The sequence below is a fragment of the Alligator mississippiensis genome, chromosome 7 (assembly GCF_030867095.1).
Source record: "Alligator mississippiensis isolate rAllMis1 chromosome 7, rAllMis1, whole genome shotgun sequence".
Taxonomy (NCBI): Eukaryota; Metazoa; Chordata; order Crocodylia; family Alligatoridae; genus Alligator; species Alligator mississippiensis.
This window is the reverse complement of record NC_081830.1, coordinates 88,439,423-88,464,995: the sequence shown is the minus strand read 5'-3', so window position 1 is coordinate 88,464,995 and position 25,573 is coordinate 88,439,423. Positions and strand designations below refer to the sequence as shown.

At 50.0% G+C, this 25,573-nt stretch overlaps 1 long non-coding RNA gene across 2 annotated transcripts; it reads right to left on the bottom strand.

The window, feature by feature from the left end:
- Positions 1–15,939: 15,939 nt before the first annotated feature.
- LOC106738231 (uncharacterized) lies at positions 15,940–22,629 on the bottom strand. 2 transcript variants are annotated; one of them, XR_002093977.2, is made up of 3 exons: positions 22,526–22,629; positions 20,983–21,113; positions 15,940–17,265 (listed from the first exon to the last, which is right to left on the bottom strand). It is a non-coding gene; the product is annotated as an uncharacterized LOC106738231 (long non-coding RNA). The 2 variants fall into 2 exon arrangements; XR_009463558.1 differs by lacking the exon at positions 15,940–17,265 and adding an exon at positions 19,186–19,941.
- Positions 22,630–25,573: the final 2,944 nt, after the last annotated feature.

Genomic DNA, 25,573 nt, shown 5'->3' with positions numbered 1-25,573 from the left:
GGCATCAATGGCTCCATGTCTAGCTGGTAGGAGGTATCAGGTGAGGTTCCCCAGGGACGAACATACAGGAAACATTTGTTAAAACTCTTCCCATCTTTAAGCAACAAAACCTAAGGATACCTACACATGTCCTCTGGGGGCATTTTAATTAGAGTGGCTCTTGGGAACCTCTCTAATTAGAAAGCCCACAACATCTCATGCATTCACTTCAAATGGTGGTGGGGGCACTTTACCTAAAGCTCGTCGAGTTGATCAGTCAAGTCTGCTCCGAGGCGTTCCCATCAGAACGCATTAGAGCACGTGTAAAAGTACCTCAAGTGCCCATTTAGGGTGTGTGCCTCATATTGCAGGTGCCAAATAAAGCGCTTGTCATCAGTAATTAAGCTTCAAGCTGAGCAGGTGGTAATGGCCTCACTCCACTCACTGTAATAGGGCTAGCTGAGGATCTGCCCATTGTGGATGGTTAAGTTTTATCCTATGGGTGGACAAGCCAGGAGACCTGTGCTTAGATGCTACGACAGCTGATTTCTGTTCCTGTCTCTGCCACTGACCTGCTCTGTGACCACAGTTATCTCACTTCCTCTTGAAGTTGCCTTCTTACTTTTATCAAGCGCTCCAAGATAAAATGTGTCCAAAGTCCAATTTGCAAAACCAAGAAGTTATGGGGGGTTGAGGTCAGCTTCAACTCAACCTACTAAACATGAGGTGATTTCCCAATGTGAGCCAAACAAAACCTAGAGAAATTAGGAGCGTTGCCCTTTACTGCAGCTCAGCGCAAGACCCGGTATAACAGCTGACCTCTCCAGTATACGTGTCTACCCTCCAGAAGCTTCAGTCCCGATTCAGAGAGAGACTTCATCACATGGCCCCATTGCTCTCAGGGACGCTCCTCGTATCCTTCCACACGGGCACGCCTGAGCATCTTGCTGAATCACTGGCCTACAATTTGGGATTTTTTCCTTAACATTTGGCAAACAGTCTCCCCGCCTCGCTCTCCCATGAATGTTTGCAAGCACTTAAACTGTAGCCCGTTCCAAAGATGGCTTTGTCTCCATAACAGACTGAGTCAAAATGCTCCAAGTCAAGAGCCTGATGATCCAATCTGTTGGCAGGAGCTGACGTAACGCTGCAGTTTCAAGGTCTGTTTCCTCCAAACTCTGCTCCTGACAACGTTGCCTCCACCATGCCCCGAGGCCGAGGGACGCAAGGCTTCCGGGTCATTAAAACACAATCAAAACACATCTAAGTCATTGCCATGGGATATTGTGGAGGCTGGTAGCTTGAGCCAATTCAAAGAAGGGGTTGGACAAATTCCTGGAGGAAAGATGGTATTGAGCATTGTAGGCAAGGGGGCAAGCCTCTGCACCAGACCTTCCTAAATCTCTGAATGCTGCAAGCTGCAGTGGGAGAGCAGCACATGGTGGGAAACTCCTGCCAGACCCGGCTAACCCTGCCCCTCAGCACCCACTCTGTGTCAGGCCATTGGGATAGGTAGACCTACGGTCTGACACTGCAAAAACCAGTTCTTGTATCATTAAAGACCTGTTGAGGCCTTGCAGAGGGCTTGGCAAAGAGAGGATTCTTCCTTTTTGAGATAATGCTTCTTTGACATGTTTTCTGTCTTCCCCTGTCACCTGGTCCTTCTTCCGAGGATGATCTAGTTGGGTAGCTGAATTGTGCCCACGCCCAAGACGTTTTCCAGTTGCAGAGAGGCAAAGTCCTCGTCCCGCTGCATGCAGCCTAAGCAGCAATCAAACACACCTGACCACAGTAAAACTATTTATTGGAAACCCACAACTTTGTCTCTTCAGAGTTTATTTATGTCGCTGGCTAACAAGGACTCCCAATTATTTAGGAAGATTTAACAAGCCGCTACAGTTCAAGGGATTGGCTGCGAAAGGGACGTAGGGGGCAATGGCAGAGTCAGCTGGCCATGTGCACGACGGGCCACAAAGCAACGGAAGTGGGTAACCTCGCACATTGAAAAAAGTAGGACTACCCAGCCAATAAGGGGGAATGATTTTGCAATACGGTGTCATTGTTTAGCACAGTGTTTTTCAACTTGTGGTCTGCGGACCCATGGGGGTCCACGGACTGTGTCTAAAGCTGCAGTGGGCAATTATTTAGGGCCACATAGGGAGTTTCGATGAGTTGTGGAGGGCCGGGGCAGCACTCCCCCACCCCTCTGCTGCAACAACTCACCCAAACTCCCCATGTGGGATGGGGGCCTGCGGGCAGGTGAGGATCAGTGTTCAGGAGCAAGACAGGCAGGCAAGGCATGGGGCTGGGGCATGTGGGATGTGTGGGGCATCCCCACCGGGATGCTGTGCACGCTGGCCCAGGACGGGGCTGGTGGGGCGCGGGCTGGAGCATGGCGTGGACTACCCTGTACAGGGCTCGGCCCCTTGCGGAGCACTGCAGGGCAGCCCCGGGCCGCATCCAGTCAATTGGCAGATGCCACTCATGGACTGGATCCAATCAGTAGGCAGGTCGGATCTAGCCCGCAGGCCATATTTTGCCCACCCCTGGTTTAAGGAGTGTGCAAAAGATGACTATGATCAAAAGTACGTGAATACCCACATGCATCATTCAAAGGGGTCCATACCTCATTACATTTTTTTTTTTTTTTTAGGGATTTGCAAATGAAAAATGGTGAAAACCACTGGTCTAGTACCTACCCTTTAAGAAGAGATTAAAAACTGGAGAGGGGTCAAAGATGAGCCATGAGAAGAGTTAAAAGGATAGGAAAATGTTCTGGGAAAACAAGCAAGCCGCGTGTGATCATATAACTGGGTGGAGTTGCAGATACTCCAAGTTGGGCGGAGGTGCAGATACTCTGGAGGGTAGGCTAGGATGTGGAATGACCTCTGTAAACTGGAGAAATGGTCCACAATCAGCCAGGTGAGATTCAACAAGGACAAGGGCAAAGTCCTGTGCTGGGATGGAATAACTGCTTGCACAAGTACAGGCCGGGGAACAACTGGCGGGTCTGCCGCTCTGCGGAGAAGGACATGGGGGACCTGCGGACAATAAGCTGAATATGAGCCAGCATGAGCACAAAAAAACCCCAAACCAAGAGCATCTTAGGTTGTAGTAACAGGAGTGTCACTTGCAAATCAAAGGACGTGATTCTTCTGCTCTTTTTATCACTGCCGAGGTCTCCTCTGGAGTCCAGTGCATAGTTTGGGGTCTAGTGCAGAGCAACAAAAATTATTAGGGGTCTGGGAGACAAGTTTTATGAGAAAAGGCTGAAAAAACTAGGATTGTTTAGTATGGAGAAGAGAAGACCGAGGGGGGGCATCTGATAACAGTCTTCAAATGCCTGGAGAGCGAATCCAGAGAGGATGGAGCTGGGATTTTGTTTGGCGGTCGGGGACACGGTTAGGAGCAGTGGCCTCAAGCTGCAGCAGGGGAAATGCAGGTTGGAGATGAGGAGGGACTGGATGATGATGAGGGTGGGCGAGCAGCAGAACAGGGCGTCTGGACAAACCATGAAATCTCCATCCTCGTAGGTTTTCAAGAGCAGGTTGGACAGACTGGCCTGATACGGTTTAGTCAGGGACAATCCTGCCTTGAGCAGGAGGCTGGACGAGGCGACCTCACCCGGTCCCTTCCAGCCCTGTTTTCCTAATCAGACTGTATTATGCGCCCAGGCACACAAGGGACCCCAGTTAAGCCCAGTCAATCTTAATACTGGCATTGCCCACGTTCAAATGCTGGCTTTAGAAACTCACCTTCTTGCCCCAGTGTTTTTTCCCTTCTTCCTCCTATTTTTTGCCTCAGTGTAATCCCCTGACTTCCTGCTGAGCCAGTTCTTGTCCCTTTGGTATTTGCACTACGTAATCTTCCCCCTCCTCCCTGTCTGGGCCTAATAGTGGAAAAAAAGCACTGAAAGCAGAGAAGCTGGCTCTCTGCTCTTGGTCCTGACCCCCAAACACAGGCAGTGATTTCAGGGAAAAATCCGGCTTCCCTCTGAGGATGTTCAGGAGCCTCCTTCCATGCTGACCAGTACACTGCAAAGCCCTAGGAAGTCTCTACTGGGCAGAAGCAAACTTTGATTTTGCAAGGGCAGAACGGCCAAATTGGAGCCGCTGTTCACAGAGCTGGCAGAGACCCCCCGTCCAGAAGGCAAGTCTCCGCTCTCAGATGGGGACATGCAAGCATGAAGTAGCCAGCCAACAACATTGTGCTTCTTGCTGTCATTTTCAGAAGAGGCTAAACAGGATTTTTTCCAGAGGAAACTCAGCCAGAGGCAGCCAGTCCACACAGAACTTTTATCCTTAGTTTGGCCAGTTGAAAGAAACGGAGAATAGGGCTTTGGGGTAAGTATTCAGAAAGCTTACTAACAGATCAGGGACCAGCTCAGCCTTCACGAGCCAGAGTCACGAGTCACGCTGGTGTCTGCATTTATAGTTGTCCAACCCAAGACCCTTCGCAAGGTGTCCAAGGGAGAGGAGTGTCTGCCCCGTGAAACACAAGCTCTTTCTGATGCTGTAAGGTGGGCACACAGGCACCAGCGACTGTTGAAAAGATGGGCACACAAAGACCAGCTACTTTTGAAAATGTAAGCCTTTATATTTATGCATAAAACCCCCACTGGTTATCCGTGTCGACTGAGACAGGGGAGCTCTTTCAAGCTTAAAAACTGCTAATATGTTTTTTAAAAACTCTCCTCAATGGCTTAAAGTTCTCCTGTTAATCAGAAGATCTGAACCACCTCCTCCCCCCGAACATTTCTGTATCACCCATCCTTGGAGAGGCGCAGAGATAACTGCAAAGCCTTTATTAAACGTTACTGAGTCATGCTGTTTAGTGACCTAGAAGTTCAGTAGGTAACTAGGAAATTAAAAAAATAAATAAAAGGATTCCTCCCCCAGTAGGATGACTCTTTGAGACGCATGACACTGGCCTTTGAGACTGCATGACATGGAGCCTGAGTCAAAGAAAGCAATTTTTCCTTATCACCGGGAACGAAACACGCACTGTGAGCCGGGAACAGGGCTGATGTGAGCACTTCCTACCACACCTGCCCCAGGCGCTCATTGCTGCAATGGCCCTACCTAAAATATGAGGATGCAAAGGCACAGTGATTTCTAAATAAAACCCTTGCGTGCAACGATCATTTTCTGCCCCACATCATTTCTCGGCATTGTCATAAGCAACAGGTGCATGTGACCAAGCTGCCATTTTGCCATTAGTTGCTGAAAAATCCTCATGTTAGGAACTATGCAATAGGGCAGTCAGGGATGCGTCCTCTGACATCCCTAATCCAGCGACGGTGGAAGCCAGGAAGGGTTTGACCGGGGATGGATCACTCCAGACATGCCCCATTCCCATCCTGCCCCTCTAAAACACCTGCTATTGTCATGCTGGAAACAGCCAAGGCTCTCAGCCCTTCACCAGCAGGAAGGGCCCACATAGCTCCTGCCCCATCTCTATCAACACCCTCGCTGCACGCTCCCATAAACACACTTCACTTCACAGAATCATAGAAAATGAGGGCTGGAAGAGACCTCAGGAGGTCACATCTCATCCGACCCCCTGCTCCAAGCAGGACCGTCCCCAACAAAGATATGCTTTGTGCATACCTGAGCAGTTGCACACATACGGGCTATGCAATGCTGGACGTTGCCTTCTCCAGTCCATGAGGGTTACACTGGTCCCAGTCCAGCTCCACCAGCATCCTCACTGCACCCTGCCATGCTTTGTGCAGGTCTGAGCAGCTGCATGCATGGCCTCACTTGTGCCTGGTGCTCATCCACTGCACCCCAAGATAGCCATGAGCATGCCTTGCCATCAGCTCCCCACCTCCTGTCACTGATAGCGCTGGTCATGTACATCAGGCACCGTCAGCTCCACAGCCTCTGTGAGCAGGCAAAACCCTACCCGCTTGGTGGCATGGAGCTCCCCAGCTCCTTATGTAGCTCAAAGGAGGCCTCCCACCATCAAAGGGCCCTTCCCCTCCTCTGTTACAGCCCTCAGGCCTCTCGTCGTAGCATGAAGTTGGGGAGCCCTGTCAGGGGACCAGATCCTGTCCTGCTTCCCAGGCAGCTGGGACGTAGATGCCATCAGCTCACAGGTTTTGCCCGGCATGGGTGACCCCTTTCTGCAGCAGCTGAACCTATTCATGCCATGGAGACCACCCCCCGGGCAGGCTTTATAGGCAGCCTAATTCAGCTTGCTCTGACCTACTAAGAGGAGCTGGATCCCGAGCTGTCCATACTAGATCACATCTGAGCTTGCCCAGTTGGCCAAGTCTAGTTGTCCATGGATTTTTTTCTTTTTTTAACCTAAATGGAGGCATATCAGGAATCTGAGAACCTTAGCAGAATTTTAGCTGCTGAACAAGGTAGAATAGGATCACATTTAGTATCCTATTTAGATGACTAAAATGTGCATAAATGCCAATTAGAGGGGAAACAGATTTTTGCTCTTTCGTTTACCGTTTTTTCATCTAGTTGTTAAGTTCACGGAAAGCCAGTGCTAATGCTACAGGGGAAAACGCTTGCCTTTTACTCATTAAAATACTGGTTTAAATGATTTGGTTTGGAAATGCATAGACAAAACCATATGGGCAGATCATATGGCCAAATTCAGCATGTCTAAGGTTGGACCCTCCACTCACTGAAACACCCCAAATCACCAGCCCTTTCAGAAGAAGTTGGCTACAGTTATGGCCTTAACACGATGGAGACGAGAGTACACAAAGCATTTGGAAACACGTCTGGATGAAATGTGCTACATAAAAGCTCAGATGATGGACTATCCAAGAGAGCCTCCAAATACCCAACAGGCCTTTAACTCAAAGGAGAGATAAGTTCCTCTCTCAGATTGCTTGTTCCTCCATTCGCAACAGGAGATTGACAGAAACCTCCATGACGATGGACTGTATTGAACAAGGAAATGCAGTCACAGAATAACCGGGGTGTATTTATAGCATTTCAGTTATTATAGTCACTGCTGCATGAGATTACAGCACTGAGATAAAGGTTTTATAGTCCAGATAGTGCCATCAGGACCCTTGTTCCCACCCCTACAGAATAACAGAGTTTTTATGGGTACCGGTTACTGTGTTTTAACAGCTATATAGTATTTTATATATATATATATATGATATATATATAGTGTGTGTGTGTGTGTGTGTACATATGTATGTTTTAGTGGGTGAAAAGCAGAAGGAATGTCTTGCCATTGGGTAGCAGAGCAGGAGGCTGGAGATCCAGGTGTAAGTTGTAAGTCCTGGATCCAGGTTAGGGTCCTTTATCTCTCTCTGCCTTGTCCCCTCTTTTGTAACACGAGGATAATACTCTTTCCTTTCGCTGCCCTCCTCTGTTGAATTTGCAAGCTCTTTAGGGCATCAGCAATCTCTCACCCTGCATTTGTAGCACACTGAGGAACCTGATCACAGCAGGGACCTCAGCAATCCTCCTCGTACACAGAGGTTGCGACTGCTTTGCCCTGATGAAGCTAGCGAGTCTGGATGGTGCAGGCCTGCTAGAACATGTTACACCTCCCGTGATTGTACTGGCTGCAAGATCTCCTGCAAGTGCATTCAAATGCTGTTTCTAATCGTCCCTCACACAGTGTTTGGTACGATACAACAGAGATTGCCTCTCTCTCTGCTCACCAGCCCTGCAGACGTCAGCTAGGGCATTGCTGCTAGATCCCAACATCAGGGACCAGAGCAGTTATCAACAGGGGATCCTGCTTGCACTTGGTTCCTGCACAAGTCCAACCGTGATCTTTGGGGAAGGGTGCGTGGACTACCTTGGGAATCCGATTTCTACCCAAGGGTGGGGATGAGGGTCCCTTTTTGTCACCTCCGCGTGCTTTGTGATTCATATGATGAGAGGCATGGGAGGATTTTGTTAACCAAATAAACACCTTGGTCCCTTTGGCCCACTGCCCATCAATAAACAGAATGGCTATGAGAAGGAAGTGACCTGTCTAAAAATTCATGGGGCCTTTCTCTGATAGCACCATTTCCTCCTCTTCTCTTCAAGGCTGGCCGGAGAAGTTACAAACCCCTCATGCTCTCCAACTGCACAGCTGAATTTCAATCCCAGAAAAGCAGCTCCAGCCCTGAGCAAAGAGCCCAAAAGACAGCTGCAGGAAATCCTCCGTGCTGCAGGGTGGGGTGAAATCCTAATTACAGAGTGAGGTGGGCCCGCAGCGGTATTTTTATTCTAACAACATGCTCCGATTTCACCTCAGCTGGCCTTTTTGTGTAACAGGCTTCTCTTACAGTCCTTCTGCGAATAAAAGACAACTCAGATAAACAGCACCGCTCTGATTCGACCTCCGTTTCGACGGAGCAGTGTCTCGTTTCCAGTTTCGTTTGGTTTGGTTTCGAAAGCACTGTTGCATTTTTTTTCGTGGAAACTGTTTTGCTGTTTTGACGTTTTGCCTGTAGTTTATCTTCCATGGGGAAGCATAAAATGCAGCAGGCAGGAAGAGCGGTGGCTCACCTGCACCCCCGGGAGGGCTGCAGGAGCTGTGCTAGAGTCCTCCTGGGGGTGCGGGCCCCTGATCCGTCTGCTGGATGAGAGACCAGAGCTCGGCACAGCCCGCACCAGCTCCGGGAAGATGGGTATTGCCACTGGCCCCAGGCGGCACCACCTGCCTCCTGTCACCTGGCAGGCAGACTGGGGGCACGCGCCCCCAGGAGGACTCTGGCACAGCCCTTTTGGGGGTGTGGCCAAGCCCCCGATCTGCTTGCCAGCAGACAGGAGGCGGGTGCTGCCAGCTGGGACCAGCGCTGAAGCCAGTAAGCCTGGCTTTGAAACTCGAAACATTTCGAAAGTTTTGACACGTTTCGAGTTCCCTTGTTTCGTTTCGAAGCTGTTTTGAAAGCTTTTGTTTCATTTCGATGTTACTGTTTCAAGCTCAAAATGCATTGAAACAACGTCGAAACAAAACGCCGGGCGAAATTCCGCACAGCCCTATCAGATATCTACTCGCGTATAGCAAGCCTTCCAGCAGCCCCGCAACCAGAGATCTGCACACACATGCACACGGTTTGCTGATACTGAGTCCCCCATTGAGATTGCCCCCCTCATCTGATACGCAACCAAAAGACCGAGCCTTTCATCCTACTGGCGTGTCTCCTTTGAGAGAGATGACGCACGTTAAACAAATCAAGGGAAATGCCCGAGTGCACGCAGCTGAAACAAACCCATTTTCCCCACATAAAAGGGCTGCCCCCCCAGGCATGCAGATCTCAGAAGTCCTGCACTGCAGCAGCTTATTCGACTACCACTGCACACATTTATTCCAGGGAGCGTTTCCCAGCTGTCTGCTAGAATAATTTTCTTCTTCTAAAAGGAAGGGCTGCAATTAGGAAGGTGTCAGCTGTGTAAACCTTCTGTGTGGGATGCAAAGGTTTATGCGAGGAACCTTTGATCATTTCTGATTCTTTGAGGCATTAGAGCATTTAAAGCCATGGGCCCACATCCGCCAAGTTAATAAGTCCCTTTTGTAGTGAAGGAATGGCAAAACCAAGGTCTTTGAACTGCTGCTGCAATGCATGCACGCGATTCCCACCTGTCTCCACCCAGATTGTTAGTGCTGCAGTGCACACCCATGTACATTATGGTCTATGGGTCAGAGAGATGGAGGGAAAAAAAAAAAAAAAAAAAAAAGGTGAAAGGCTTTCCCAACATACCAGCAAGGACTGAACTAGAAAAACTTTCACCCTGGGTTGCCCCAGAGAGTTGAGAGCTAAAGGAGTGTAGTCAAGACTCTTGGGTGCCCTCTGTGAAATGAACTGGTGATCTCAGCCCATTCTTACTAAAGAGATCTTTTAAATATATATTTTAAATAAATAAATATAAATATATATTTTAAATATATTTAAAATATTTTGCTTTTTTTGCTTTTTTTTTTTTTTGTGTTCCAGGTCAAATTAGCCAGGTCATCGCTGAATCCTTTTGATGGAGCAAAACTCAGTCGTGCAAACACCATATGTGACACTGCAGCCGGCAAGTATCCCCCACCCTGGGGTTTCCGATACTTCTGAGTCCATCAGAAGCATCCTACATGCAGGCCCAACCACAAAGGCTTGGGGTTTGGTTGCCTCTGAGTCCGCAGGAGCAAGCTAGGGAGGAGTCCCCTGTTTCCATAAAGTTGCGTGTAGCCAAGATCCTCCTGCTGGAAGCCGGCCGGCGGGAAGCTCATTACAAGACTCGCGTAGGGTGTCCTGCCTGCAGTGCATTTGGACAGGGGTGCACTCTCCACTACACAATGCTATTTAAATGCATTTTCCCTCAGGTGCCAGACCGGTGCAGCGAGACTACACTTGATCTTAGCCCTGGAAGTGATATTTATAGCATGAAAACCACCATGACCCGGACGGATTTAGAAGGGTCAGTAGAGGGGCCCGGGACACCCGAATCACATCTGGTCAGGGTAATCCCCACCTCAGTGGAGTTGAGCAGACGTGGGGGAACCGCGCTTGCTGGACAATTTATCAGAAACATGTCGACCTCCTTCCTGTTGGCCGATTTCCCATGCCCAGGAGCATGCTTATCCCCACCGACCGCCTGCCCCGCAGTGCAGGTCGGCAACTTCTCCTTCAGGTTTTAGTTTTGACTCAAGGTGGCCCCTCCTCGCCGGCTTTGGTGCTCTTATGCCTGTCACCAGAGCCGGTTTTCCTGCACCGCGGAGCTTTACTGCTCGAGGAAACGTGTCAGACTTCAGGACGGCAAGAACAAGAGCTGATATTGAGGGCCTCCACCAGGAGGTGGCAGTGCTCAATTTGGGAAACCTGTGCGGGGCGAGGATGGGCTGGGCGGCAATTGCAGCAGGCAGCACCCACACCTTGAACGCACCCGCTGAGATAGGCAATAAGGAAAAGCTCCCATCTCCCAGAGCCACAGCCCTTCTCCCTGGCCTTCGTGATGCATGCAAGCAAGGCTTCTTCAAAAACATCACTCCCCCTTGCTCCGTCTTCACTTCCTTCCCAGCTCGTCTCTGTTAACACGCTGGGGCAACGATGCTCTTGGTCTTCCAGGTAGGGTGGCCAACTCTCCTAGGTTGGCCGGGAGCCTCCCGGAATCGGCATCCATCTCCCAGGCAATAAAACGATGGCTTGATGTTGTAAACGGGTCGAACAGGACAGTTAAGGACATTGCTTCATGTTGGGAGGAAAACAAAAAAAATCTCCCAGAATAGCTTCAGTCAGAGTTGGCAACCCGACTTCCAGGGTGTATTTTCCCCTGTCCGTTTCCGGTGTAACGTTTGCTTCTTTGTGTTTCTATGCTTGCGAGGTGCTCAAAATGTAGTAGCTACCTTTTCTGCTGGTATCCGGCCTGGTCTTTGACATATTTCCCAGAAAAACTTATCGGCGTGGACACCGCTTGGACTGCTTGACAGAAGTCGTGGTGAGGAGCCTGGGCAATGACCGGGTTGCACCTGTCAGGACTATTCTCCTTTACCTCCACCGCTGAGGCAACTAGGGGCAAAACTTTCTATAGTCCTTCTTATAGGATTACTTCTTAATCCTGTGTACCACTCTGTATAACGATGGAGGTACCGGTATAGAGGGGCACAGAGCAGCAGTAACAACCTTGGCTGAAGCTGGTAAAGATCCCTTTTCAGCCCGGGAGGTGATCCGTCTATGAATATGAAAGTAGTGCCTGTGTGTGGGCATTGCTGGGCACTTATGCCATCGCTGTTTGTGCTGGGGTGTCTGTCCGGAGGCCAGGCAGAGGAATTGCATCTCCTCCCTGCCCTGCATCTAATTTTGCCTGATAAGCAAAGAAACCAAGACGTGCAAAACCAAAGCAGCAATGGAAAGAGAAGTCTGGAGGCTTCCCGAACTGACTGGCAGAGGAGAGCAGACGTCTCGTACTCGATACCAACAGACCCAAGAACTCCTAACTGATGGGCCTGAAGTCCTGACCATACCCCTCGGTCCCAAGGGATCCTCCTGATCTTTTCCACACCATGGGGAAGCAGAGAGATGGGGAAAAAGCCTTCGGGGTGCCTAGTCCCCTGCCTGCCAGTGCAGGATTATTCCCCGTGGTGCATCTTTCAGAGAGATTTAAGAGGCAAAATCGAGTTTCAGATCAGACATTGGTCAACCTAGATTCGTCATTGTTGGAATCAGAGTTTATGGTTCATACTAATAAAAAGAGGCCATTCACAGATTTCAGATTTTGAAACCCATCTACTATCCAGACTCAGGGGTGCTCCAGCCGTGGGTCTGTGCTAGAATTAGCTGGTATTTTGGCAATACATATCTGAAAGAATAAAAAAAAAGAGAGTGAGAAATTGTCCTTTCATTGCAGCCCAGCCAAAAGGGCGTCTGCTCAAAACCAGCAGTCCCAAGGGATACACCCCGGGATAAGAATGATATTCAAGGGCACGGAAGAGAACGAGCCAGGAGCGATTCGACACACCATCGTGCCACAATAGCCACGAGAGAGCGAGAGTATCGGGCTCTGCCATGAAAGCAGCGGCGTGCCAAATCAGCCTCCCGCGCAGGCTGCCAGGAGATGGAAAGGAGGATTACAGGCCCAGTTCCCGAAGCAGGGTCTTGGCAGCTGCCTAGCCTCCTTGGCCCTTAAGTACGAGATGTGGGACTGGGAATAGTTTTGCTCCTAGCTGTTTGCACAGCAGCTCATCCCCGTGTCCTTGAAAGCCTTTCCGGTATCACGGACTCGGGGCCTCGTGCCTGCATGAGCTGGTTCCCATTGATGAGCCTAGCAGGAGGACCTGCTGCTTGCGTGCAACTCCAGAGACCCTGTGAAGCTCCTGCTGGTACCCGCAGTTTGTATTTCTTCTCTGACCAAGGCTAGGCTGCTTGGGCTGCACGGATGAGCACGCTTTTAGGGCTTCTCTTGGGCCTTCTGGTAATTCCTTGTCCCACAAACAGCCTTTCGTACGGTGCTCTGCCACTTTTGCACCAAGAGGCGTCAGACCAAACCGATGCTGAGCATACAAACACTCCTGAGCCAAGGGGTTTCTTTACCATCAGCACCCAAATTCAGGTCCAAGTTTTACAAAGGGTCCTTATTCTTATCAATCAAAATGCTCTTTCCAGCACTACGGAGTTAAATCCCAGACTCCACAGCTGACTTTGACACCTTTATCCAATCCCACACAGCTGGCACCGAGACACTGGCGCCAAGTGCCACGGGTGGATCTGCCTGATCTGTATTTTTTTCCAGTGAAAAATGGTTTTGTGGCCAACAGGAAAATGTTCAGTTGGGGCAAAAATCACTAGTTCTGCATAAAAATCCTAAATAAAAAGCCTCAAAGAGCGACTGAATGACGTGCAGTTTTTGCAGCAGGAAAAAAGCAGGGTTTGTTTTCAATGGGAAAAAAGTGAAAAACATTCACAGGAAGTCTTGAAAAACCCTGAACATTTCTAAAATTTCCGGTGGAGAAGAAAACGTGCCTTTTTGGCCCAGTTTCAGGCCATGGTAAAGAATGGCAGGACAAGCTGCTTTCTTTCCGTTCTGGGCGCAGAGCGGTGCTACCCCGAGCGGATCTGACTCGGGCCACTTCTCTGCAGAGCTTCGGCCTGGGACTTTCCCCATCGCTTCCTGCTGCTGCACACGCCGTATCCTCCCCGCAGACAGGAACTGGCCTTCATCCATAAGCTCCAAAAGTGTCACCTTTGCCTGGAGAGATGGCTCTTACCAGCTCATTGATTGCCTTCCGACCTGGAGAATCATCCCATCCTCCGAGGCACTTACGAATGAGCCAGAGTTAATTGCCATAAGACACAATAATGCGCTGTGTTGTGCATTTCTTAAATTGGAAAAAATAAAGTGTTGCCAGGCATCTTCCTCAGCTCCTCTGACAAACCAGAGAGGAAGCTGCTGTCTCCTGCAACCTGATCGGGCCAAGAATTGTCTCCATTTCGGGTACAAGAACAAGCTGCATCGTGCCCTGAAATGCAGTTCTCCTTTCCAGAGAAGAGCACTGATGCTTGTGCCATTTCCTCGGTACCTAAAAGTAACCCTGGAAGCTAGCCCATCTCCTCGGTGGTCAGTGCACGCTTTTAGGACAGGAGTCTGTGCTGGGCGTAGCTGTTGCAAGCACTGGAGGACGACTCGCTCCGAGCTCTGCTGAGAACGGTTTCAATATTTAATCTGGCAGCAAGCTGAGCTTTGCAGAGTGGTTTTCGTCCTACTCGATGCAGAAAGCAGGCTCCCAATGAATTCTTTGGCGTCAATTGAACTGAACAAAAGGCAATGGACACAGTTTGGCAGGGGAAGGCTTTGGCAGTGTCCTGCCTCCTGCTTTCCAAGCTCCTGGCCACGTTACATGGAGTGGGGCTGGATCACGGCTTGCCAGCCACATCCTCGCCGGTGCGCGCTGCGCAGAGCCACACAATGAGCATGTCAGACGAGCTCAGAAGTGATGCTTTATTCAGACTTAAAATCCAGGACAAATTCAATTCTGACCTAAGCAGGCACAAGCCCCGTAGCATTTGCCAAGCCGGCCGTGATACGACTCCGGGCCCTGTATATTCCTGCCATGAGCTGCGCTAGAAGGGCGTACCCACGTGCCACAGAAAAAAAGCACTCTGTCAACTCAGATTTCATTCAATGCATGTCTCCGGTGTTTGTAGCAGTGAAGAAACACTCTGGAGCACAAGCCAAATGTAAATAGCCCATGCACGATCATCATCCTGTGCCCGCAGACAGCCTGCAAGGCTAGCAGAGCGCTCAGCGCTGTCTCAGGTTGCACCGCAGAGTCAGCACCGCTGGCCCAGGTACTCGTGGGCTTTATTCCACCGCTGCTCATTTTAGCCCAAACATCCAGCCAACTTACTTATCTAGTCCTACCAATCTGCTTTCCGCAGCAATCCAAGCTGCCGACCCTCCCTGGCCCGTCTCTACCATCTCCATTTTCACTCCTGACAACTTGTACAGTGCAGCTCTGAGTTATCAGCAAAAGAAATCGGTAGCTCCTCAACAGCTAAATGTGTGGAGGCAGAATAAAGTGAAACCAGGTGTAATATCACTACAGACAGCACAGAGACCACTCTGCCCATTGCTTATGTTCATCACTCATTTTGCAGAAACCTCTGCCTTTCAACCTACTTCGACTGGCCTGCCGTCATGGAAGGACACAGAAACCAGAGAATGACTTAGCTGGTCTAATAAAAGATATCACATCTACCCAAAGAACCGTGTCTGCCTGTGTCCTTTGTCCAACACATCCAACAACCCTGAAACCAGAGAGCAGCACCCAGCTTCAGGAGCTGTGTCTCAGTTGCTGCAGTGTGTGTGGGTCCCTAGAACGAGAACTGCCCCTGTTTTGGAGGCATGCTCCTCCAAAATCGTTTCCTTTACATAAATGCTGAGCAAGTCTCAAAAGCTGAGCATGGTTCCTATATAGCCTCCCCAGCACTTGAATGCATCTCCACACCTGAAGCAAAGTGTGTGCAAGAAAAACCTCAGAAAGATGAGATTTTGGTCAGAGCTCAGAGAGCAGCCCAGCCGGAGAACAGGGAGCAAGCAGGTCTGTAAGGGACCCTCGTTAACCTGGCAAAAGCTGTTAATGATCCCAGTGGAGCCTGCACACAAGAAGCACCTGTGCTATGGGTAGGACAGAAAGCCACCATGGAGGATATGCTGAAGGTCCCCTTCAGCACGCTGTCAGCTAGCGGGTCACCTCGACCAGGACTGAACTCTACCTTGGAGCCCTCTTCCTCTCAAGGTAACATCGATCAACAGAGTTAGGGTCAGCAAGGAATTGTTCCCAGGGCTTGGACTCATGCAGTGGTTGGTTGGGTTTTCACCTTTATTTGTAGTGTGGGGCACAATCCTTTTCCTAGGATCTTCTGAGCTTATGTCAACCAACTCTTTCCCTGTTCTTGCAGTGCCCTCATCTCCCCGGACTTACCCTGGGGCATGTAACAGGGCGTTCTTGCCATTTTGGGTAGAATTTGAGCATGAAGGAGCAATCTGGGGGATTCACTGGGAATACAATTGCCTGCAAATGCACGTGACTGGGCTCAACGGCCCAGGAGTCCCCTTCCAGCCCCGTGTTTCTATAACAATGCGACCCAACTGGGAGTCTGGGCAGACATATACACAGCAATAAAGTTGTCAGCGGACAGCAGATGTCTTAAGAGACGCCAGTAATAAATGAAGTGGTGGGCTCTGCGCGGGGAACATCTGCAGAGCTGCTTGGCCCAAGACTTGAAGCATGCTGTAAAGGAGGGGAGCTTTGGGGCTATTGCAAGAGGCTGCACTGCCAAGCCCCAAGCGCGAGTTGTGTTTGTAAGTGCATCGCACACAAACCCTGGCAGAACCACACCAATCTCAAGCCGCGTTGCACAAGCCCCAAGTGCTGCTTACCCGGGCACAATCTATGGGACTGCCCATGTGAGCAAACCTCTACACACCTCCAAGTGCCCACATTTCCACAGCAATGGCTGTGGATCGTTAGCTCTGCAGTGGCTTGGGCCATTGCAACGCTGCAATTTTTTTCCCCCTCCTAAGGGCAGAAAAACATGCAAACAATAGTTTGTGGAAATTACTGACATTTCAGAGACAAAAAAAAAAAAAATAAGTCACTGGAGTGTACGCCTGAGATTGTGTACGTTCATGCGTGATCCCTGACATTTGGGATTTCAGCAAGAACATTGTTAAAAAGGACTTTATTATTCAAAATAACTGTTCCCTAAATAAGCTAGGCAGGAGAAGGGGTGGGTGGGAAGGTTTCCTGAATGCAGGGAATTTCAGCCAATAAGTAGCGCGTGATGAAAAGAGTGTGAATGGACCCCAGCCAGGTTTTGATTGTGCCAGTTCAGAGCAGCACAAAGGAATCAGTGACCTGCTGGATTTAAATGGTCAGCTTTAGAGGCTTGATTCTGCCTTTTATGTTAAAACCAGTCAATGCTCCTTTTACGCCATTTTTATAAGCCTCTTGCCTGAATAAGGCTCACAGAGACAGATCAGGAGCCAAGCATCCAGCTTGCATCAGCAGACAACACCACTGACATCAATAGAGCTCTGCCCACTTCTGCCAGCGCTGGATTTGGCCCCCAATCCACAGAGCTGAAAGGCAGGATGCCTATTTGGTTAGGCAGCTTTCAAAGATGTACTCTTGCTTATGCCTAGACATCTCTCCGACTCATCCTGCCGCTATAGCGAGCTGCTGCATTGGGAGACGGAGACCAAGTTGGAAGGCAGAGCAAATGGCCAGCAAAAATAAGTCCCCTGCTGTCTGCATCTCCATCATGCCGTACAGCGCGGAAAGGCACTGGGGTCTGCTCCCTCTTGTCAGACACGGTGTGACCTGGCCAAGTCATACCGGGGAAAAAAAGGAAGGAAAAAAAAAAAATAAAATCAAACTCCTGTATGAAGTGCTCTTATTTTGTTCCCAGGAACAGGCATGGGAAGCCCTTGTACCCCAGCCTTTGCTATCCAGACAGTCATCTCATATAATCCTTGACCAAAACCACTCCTGGGCATAAAACTGATTTGTTTCAAGTCATTCTTGTTAAAAAGGAGGTGCAGGGCTTGGGGAGCTGTTACCTTGACCGCTCCCCACAATATCAGACCAATAAAGTAACATGGTCTAGGCCCATTTACTGCATGCAGGGGGAGTTTTGAATGTGTTTGCCCCTTGGATTAGCTAACATGAAAATTTTTCTGCCTTTCTGGATATGGTCAGCCTAGATGGATCGATTCATGGACTGCTAGGGGCTGGAAGGGACCTCGGAGACTATCGGGTCCAACCCTTAAGTAGAGGGGAATAAGAAACACTACTAGGCTAAGGGACTGAGACAACAAGGATGTCTTTAAAGTGTCAAAATAGGAGGGACAGGCCTCTGCTAGTGGAAGAAGATCACGTCCTGAGACTTGGGCTCAGTTTTCATATTAGAAAATGGAGAGAGTTATATTTCCTGACTTGACAGAGGAAACCAAGTGCATCACGGGCTGGATTCTTCTCCTACCTACACCAGTGTCAGTCCAAAGAAATGCCATTTAAAAAACCAGCGTAATTACTCCACTGGAAAACCCAGAGGGCAATATTGAGAAATGAGAGTTTTGCTATTCTTGGCTCCCAGTTCTGCATTGATTCCTGTAGAATAGCAGGATGACTCTTTCTTTATGACAAGGTCAGCTGTGAGCTCCTGAAAGCTGTTGTAAGGTTTGGCAGGCATTAGCAGTCCTGGCAGATTTAGGATTAAGCCAAAGGATTTAACAAAACCTTCAGTGTCCCAAGATTATTCTAACACTGGACTATATCATTAGAATTCATTTCATACTTTCAGTACCCAAAACTAGCAGGCTATTCGAGCCATCTCTCTTAAGCTCGACTTGTGTTCTAGCTTCCAGCAAAATCCACAAGACAAGCAACGTTGGATCAAAATTAGTTATCAAGTTAAGGGTTGTACCATTGCACACATACACAAGTTAAGATTAAACATGCAAGGACTGTGTGTGCATGTGTGTATTTACAGAAGTAAGAGTCAACTATCAATGAGCCAATTTTTCCCCTCAAGCTTTCCAAAAATAAATCTGAACTGGCTTGGGAACAAAGAAACTCTCAGATTTCAGTCCAAAAGGAATAATTTCTCATGCTTACACATAGAAGAATAAGAGTTATTTTGGAATTTGAAACTAATTTGACTGTTATTGTGTTTGCTATAATAAATGTGTTTGGAGTCAATATAATCATTTACAAGCTTGGCCAGAAGTATGGCTTGCTTTTTTTTTTTTTTTTAAACTATTTTTTTTTTTTCATATTTCATATGTTTATAGACAATGAGGGTGGAAGGGAGCTCAGGAGGTCACATCCAGTCCAACCCCTGCTCCAAGCAGGACCAGCCCCAGCTACATCATCCCAGCCAAGGCTTTGGTTGAGACAAGTCTTAAAAAGCCTCCAAGGATGGAGATCCCACCACCTCTCTGGTTAACCCATTCCAGTGCTTCACCTCCCTGCTCGGGAGAAAGTTTTTCCTAATATCTAACCTCAACGTCCCTTGCTGCAGCTTGAACCCATTGCTCTTTCTGTCATCTGCCCCCACTGAGACCAGCCCAGCTCCATCCTCTTTGCAGCCCCCCTGCAGGGAGGTGAAGGCTGCTATTCGATCCCCCTCGGTCTTCTCTTCTGCAGACTCAATCAGCCCATTTCCCTCAGCCTCCCCTCACCAGTCCTGTCCCCCAGCCCCACAACCATTGTCATTGCTCTCCACTGGACTCTCTCCAATGTGTCCACATCCTTTCTGCAGTGGGGGACCCACAGCTGGACACAGGACTCCAGATGTGGCCTCCCCAGTGCTGAATAGATCTTCTCTTCTCCAGACTAAGCAAGTCCAGCTCCCTCCGCCCTCTTCTGCATCACAAGCAGCATGGTCCAGGGCAAGTGCCCAGGCAGGGCTGGAGTTAGTGACACCTGGCAGCTCTGAGCAGCACCAAGAAGCCACCTCCGGTATATCCGAGTACCGGCTGCCTAGGCTGCGAGGCTTCCCAGTTGATGCCCAGCAGCCCCCTTAGCAGAGTTGCTCACCACAGCATTAGTTATTGTCACAAATAGCAAATCACAGGTTATGGAATATCACTATCTTACAGCACAAATACATTATTTTTGGACGATTTACAGACAGCCCAGCCAACATCACTGCAAATGCATGATAGATGTACTGGTCCAGATCTACACCGAAACGTGATTTACGCTCGTCAGGATAGTGGCAAGAACAGCCTGCAGAGAAGGCTAGAAATATTGTTGAGAGAGTTTCTCCTTCATGCTTCCTTAGGCACAATAATCCCCATCCTGAAGCAAAGTGCGTGTGGTGGTGGGGTTGGGGAGGCACAGATTTTGGTATAGCAGGACCTGGCAAGTGACACTGTGCTTGGTATTTAATGCCTGCAGCACTCAAAGCTTCACCTTGCACCCAGGAGATGCACCGCCTCGTATCACCATCCACTGAATAAACCTCATGGGGCCTGGGGAGGCAGGCGGGCCCTGGAAGGGGATACAGAGGTTTTAAAGCGTGTTGGAGAGGATGCCTGGTGAGTGCTTGGGGGTCTCCCAGAGGCATTTCTTTCAGTGCCGACTGCAAGAGGACTGATGAGTCAGACACAGGCCAAAAACTCAGCTACAGCCATGCTAGAGGAATCAACACCCAGAAGGCCCAACCCTGCACAGCTGTGAACATCCGTCAAGAAGAGGGGCTCTGCTGGAGGCAGGGATAGGGTTGCATTGCCAGCCTGCATGGCTTTGCATAGCACTTCAGGCAAGCCTCCTCCCCACTCCCCCATGCCAAGCCTTCACGATAGTGGGGTCCAGGACCTGGTACACAGGTGGTGGAAACCCCCAGAAAAGGAGTCAGTGGCTTTGTGATGCTGTCGCAGGACACAAGGCGCAGCAAGGGAGCCGAGCTGAGCTGCCCACAAGACTAACAGCGGTAGCTGCCAACACTCCTGAGTGGCATAGGCTGAAAGAGCTGAAGTGTATAAGAAATGAAGCTGTCAGGACCTCAGTCGCCTTGGGGCAGAGCCTGCCACAGCTGGGGCTAATGAGACAGACATCAGCGGGGCAATTTAGACTTGACTGCTGCTGACAGCTCTAGGGAGGCTGGCTGCTCGGAGGGGTCAGCTGCTGAGCACAGGTAGCCAGACATTTAGGGCTGTAGCCCTTCGGCTGCTCAGCATCTGAGCCTGTAGCTGTTGCTCCCAATTTCTCAGCATTGGACTTTTGGCTTATCACTTAGCCCCTGATCCCCAATTTCAGCCCTGGACCCTAGTCCTTGATTCCAGCCAGACCCTGGGGCTGGACCACCTGTGCTCCCACCACTAACAGAGGCACAGAAGGGATGGCAGGCACCAGGATTTTACACTGAGCCCAGACACTTCCGAGCAGCACATCCTTATGATATGGCTCGTCCTCGGCACATGTGAATCCCCAAGCCCTTTTCAGAGCCACTAACACAGCTGCAGGGTTAGTGGGACAGAGCAGCCTTGGGGGAGGTAAAAGAGGTGCGTTTGGGGTAATATTTCAACCCACCTGGGGAGTCAATGCAGTGAAGAGGTCCTTGGAGGCTGTTCCTGTGACAAGAGATGCCAGGGAGGGGGCCACATGGCATGAGAGGGCACCGGGGTGGGTGATCACAAGGAGCCAGAAGACACTTTTGACAGCTGGGGAAAGATAGTTTTGTCAGAAGGAAAAACAAAAACAGCAAGAAGAGCATCCAGTGCTCCCAATGACTTGCTAAGAGGAGCTCAACACAGGGGGACAGCAGGAGCCGAGTCAATAAGTTGCATCGGCTCAGGAGGAGTTGCCCTTTCCCGGGCTGCCCTCTGGCTGGAGCCAGGTAGAGGATTGGTCCCTGCCGTCAGCCGGCTGGGAAAGCGGAGTGAAGACGCTGAGAGCACTTGATGGTTTACCGACAGATTTCCCAGCATGAGCCCTGCTCATTAGTTAATTCTTCATCAGTAAAGATCCACAGACGAGTTAAAAATCCATGTGCATCAAGAGAGAGCCTCCACTCAGCAAGTGCAAGAGCAGCAACATCTGCCATACATGCAGCACAGGCAGACCAGACCAGCTATGCAGGGGCATAGCTTCCCATTGCAACACCCTCCCTTATGTCCTGCAGAGACCCCGCTGTGAGCGAAGGGCATGCAATGAGCTTTCCAGAGCATCCCTGTCAACGGGTGCAAGCATCATGCAGACACTGAGGCCAGTCCCTTCTTCCAGCCACTGACTAGCGCTAGCTGACGCTGCTTAGCAGATGCCAAGCTCCCTTTGCCTTCCAGGGCCTGGAATCCAGACACCTGGACAAGCTGCAACTGAACAAAAAAAGAAGAGGCCTCCTTAAAAAAAAAATGGGGAAAAGGATGGGAGCAAGACATTAAGTCTCCCCAGAAAGGAACCAAAGCAAGTCAAAGCCCCAAGCAAGCCGGCTTCACCCCGAGCAGACCTCCAGCAAAGAAGGAAACCCGGTTGTGGTGCACCCCTCGCAGCCCTGCATCCCACAGGGAACCCAAAGCACTTGGGGCTGAGTGCTGACCCAGGCAGGTGCGCCCCAGCTCTGCACCCCCATTTGCCCCCCAGCCTGGAGCACTCCTGCGGTTACCATCCCCGTCCAGGCTCTCGATCCTGCTCGTCTCTCCAGGGGCCCTCTAAACTAGCTCTATGAAATTGGGCCCCACCGGTCCTAATCATGACCCTCCAGTCTTCCTTGCCTTCAGGGATAAGGATGTGGCTTCCAGCCACCCCATAGCCATGCACAGCAGATGTCACCCAGCCATCCATCCATCCCTACATTTGTTTCAGCCCCTGGGCCCTTGCTCAGATGTTCCCTCCAGCGTACCATTACTCCATTTGGCCCATGCAGCCTGCAGGGTCCAAGACACACACCAGGCTGTCCCAGCCCCATAGGTCCCCAAGCCATGGCAGGCTATTGCATTTGGCCTATAACCACTCAGTTAGGGGCCGCACAGGCTGCTGGGACCCGGACCCAGACCCAGACCCAAGCAAGGCTCTTCCCTGTTAGCTATTCCTCAGGGGTGCCCTTCCCCACTTCTATCAATGGGCTGTCTCTGACCTGGGATTTGCCTCTGGCTGAGGCTTTTACCTCCACCAATATAGGTCTCTTGCCAGCTCCAAACACCTAGAGACTCCTCTCACTGCACAGCTCAAGGACACACTGCATCTCTAGCCCTGGAGGAAGGCTTATATAGCCCCCGACTCCTCCTCCATCCAGTCCCCTGCCCCCCTTGTAATAGGGCCCAGGTGTTCACCATCCAGCCTCAGGCTTATTACCTTGCAGTCGGTGTTTGCTCCTGCAGCTCAGCCTTGTAGCACTAGGTATAGGGACTTCCTATGATCCCCCTTATGGGCTTGATTAAGCTTTCTGCCCTCTCCTGCGGTCATTACCTGAATTAACGGCCTATCTTGCTCTCAGTAATGAGCTAGCCCCCGTTATGCTCCAGGGAAGCCTGTATTTCATTGTAAAGATGTAGCATCCCGTCACAAACCCCAACCTGGTCTCATTCTTTCTTCACAATTTCTAGCTTAGCAGGAACAGGGGGAAAACCCCCTGGCTAGTCAAGCCTTAACTGGTCTTTTCCAGCTTTCCAAAGCAAATCAACCCTGGGAGCCAGGGCTTTTTCCAATTCGGAGAGCTTCTGCATAGTCAAGGTTTGAAGGTGGCTGGACCCAAGGCTCCAGGACCATTACTAGGTTTTCGACTGCTGATACTGAGAAACAGAAAGATGTTTGGGACTTTTATGCAACTAGGACTGCTCGTGGCTTTTGGATGAGTTTTGCTGAAATTGCAGGTCACAGTTAAGCTTCATACTTGGAGGCAAATGTAGGGAGAAGGGGGCAAATCTGCATGCAATAGGATTTGTTAGCAAGTTTGTAGAAGCAAAACCCCTGAGCTTGGCCATTGCTGCTGTCCTGTCCTCCTGTCCTGGGTCTGTGTGCTTGGTGTGGGCCCTTGGTTAGGACTTGCATGTCGAGCCAACTGGCCTTCACCTTCGCAGGGGAGGTTTTTCTTTACCACTCGGATGATGCTCATTTGGTGGGGTCATTGGCGGGGATACGAGCCAGGAAGGCAGCAAGAAAGGGATTCTTGAAACACTGAAGGAACATTTACACATTAATGAGGGGAAATCAACAGCCCTGCTTAAGAGATGGCCATCTCATGTCCACATGTAGATGATGTTTCAGCCCCAGACTCTGCCCTGCTGCTGCTCACTGAGGCTGGATCAAGTTCCCCGTGTCCTGACATTGATTTCCAGGCCAGGAAGCCTGGAAATAATGTGACCACATAGAGAATGAGCATCCCTAATGACCAGGAGGCTGTAGAGAGGGGGAGTTTGATGCATTAGTCTGAAGCCAGGATGAGGGCCAGGTAGATCTGCACCTTATAAGCTAACTTAATCAGAAATATATATATAGCATGAACTATAAGCAGCAGCTGACTTGCAAGCAAAGCTGGTAAATAGGAAGCTGGGAGGGGGGCACTGCCGAGAGAGGTAAGGTGGCAGGAGAGAGAAAAGTGATGTAGGTACCAGTGTTAGCCTGAGGTCAAGTAGAAGGGAGGGTAGATTCGCACCTTAAACTAATCAAAGTTAGCACAAGCTTTCAGGAGCTGAAGCTCACTATTTCAGATGCTGGGAGAGCAGTCAGCCCATTGGAAATGTAAATCTAACCGAGGTCCATGGGGTACGAATCCATAGTCTTGGTCTAGACCACTCTTAACAAAATCCAGTTTGGGAATGATTTCATTTTTAAAGTTAATTTGGAAAGTTTTGTCATCTAAGCTGTTCTGAGGTCCGCGATGGATAGTCCCGGGAGGTTACAGCGCTCTGCCACAGGCTCGTGTGTCTTTCTTTCCACAACCGATGTCACATCGGTGCTTGTTCGCTCTTGCATTCATATATGCCACCATCTGCTTACACAGCTGTCCAACGCGGGCAGCAGAGGGGCACTGCAAGCGCACGACGGCATGTAGGATCTGGGTAGAGGAGCCGCAGGTCACAAGACACAAAAGATGGGTAATGCTGTCCCTTGATAGGGGATATCCAGGGGTTTGAATGTAGGGGCACCCACACTTTGCAGCGCTGAGTGTCTTGTCAATGAATGCAGCACCCCAGCTGCCAAGCTTCGCTTGTGTATCATCTTATGTGGCTCTTAACACCCAGAATTAAACCAGCACAGCCATGTCCCTAGCTGGTCTTCCACCACCCTTGGGAGGGGGTGCAAGTTTCCCACTGACCACAGACATACGAAGGGCAAGCAGCAAACCCTGAGCCAGTGCCCCTCTCACGTCCCTGTATAATCCGTGAGACAGAGAGGTGTAGAGCCAGCCCCAATTGCCAGCCTGCGTCCCCCCGAGTCTAATTCATCCGTGTCCTGCCGCTGGGTACCGCTGAGCCGGAGCATGTCACTTGGACCAAGAGTTTTTAAAAATAGGTGCCTAAATTTAGGCTCTTAAATCCATATTTAGGCCAAAATTAGACTGTCATGGGAGCTGCTGAATGCTCAGCACTTTGGAAATACTGGTGAGTTATTTAGGTACTAAGTATGGATGCAAGTGCCAGTTTTATTTTACTCTCTTTCAGTTTGACTTTGAAAATGGATTAAGCTAAAATGGAAAGAAAAAAAAAAGGCCACTCATTCTGGAAGAAGAGCATGCATACAAGGCATTAATCCAGCTTTCAATTAGTATTACATCTTGTCCCATGTAGACCAGCCTTTAGTGACTTATTGCCCAGGGGAGACAACTCAGATGAGGGGAATTGTCCATTTATGATCCTTTAGCAGGAGGTTTGGAGCCGGCCGCTATGGCGTACAAGGACACTTGTTACGGCTCCTGCACCGCGTCTGTCAAACGCTGGCTCCGGGGCACTTCGGACCACACGCCAGGTATCCTCCTTCCAGCCTGGTCCTTCGACAAGACCACTCTTCTTACCTAATTACTTTGCTGTAGCGCTGCTCATTTCTGGTGTTGTCTTGTGGAAACTCATGCAAAGCAAACTGGAGTCAGGGCGAAGACTCCTGTTCACATCCGTGGGTCTTGGATTGGGCTGCAGGTGTCCTGGATTATCCCAGCGGGATGGCATATCCCTTAAGGCCTCTAGCT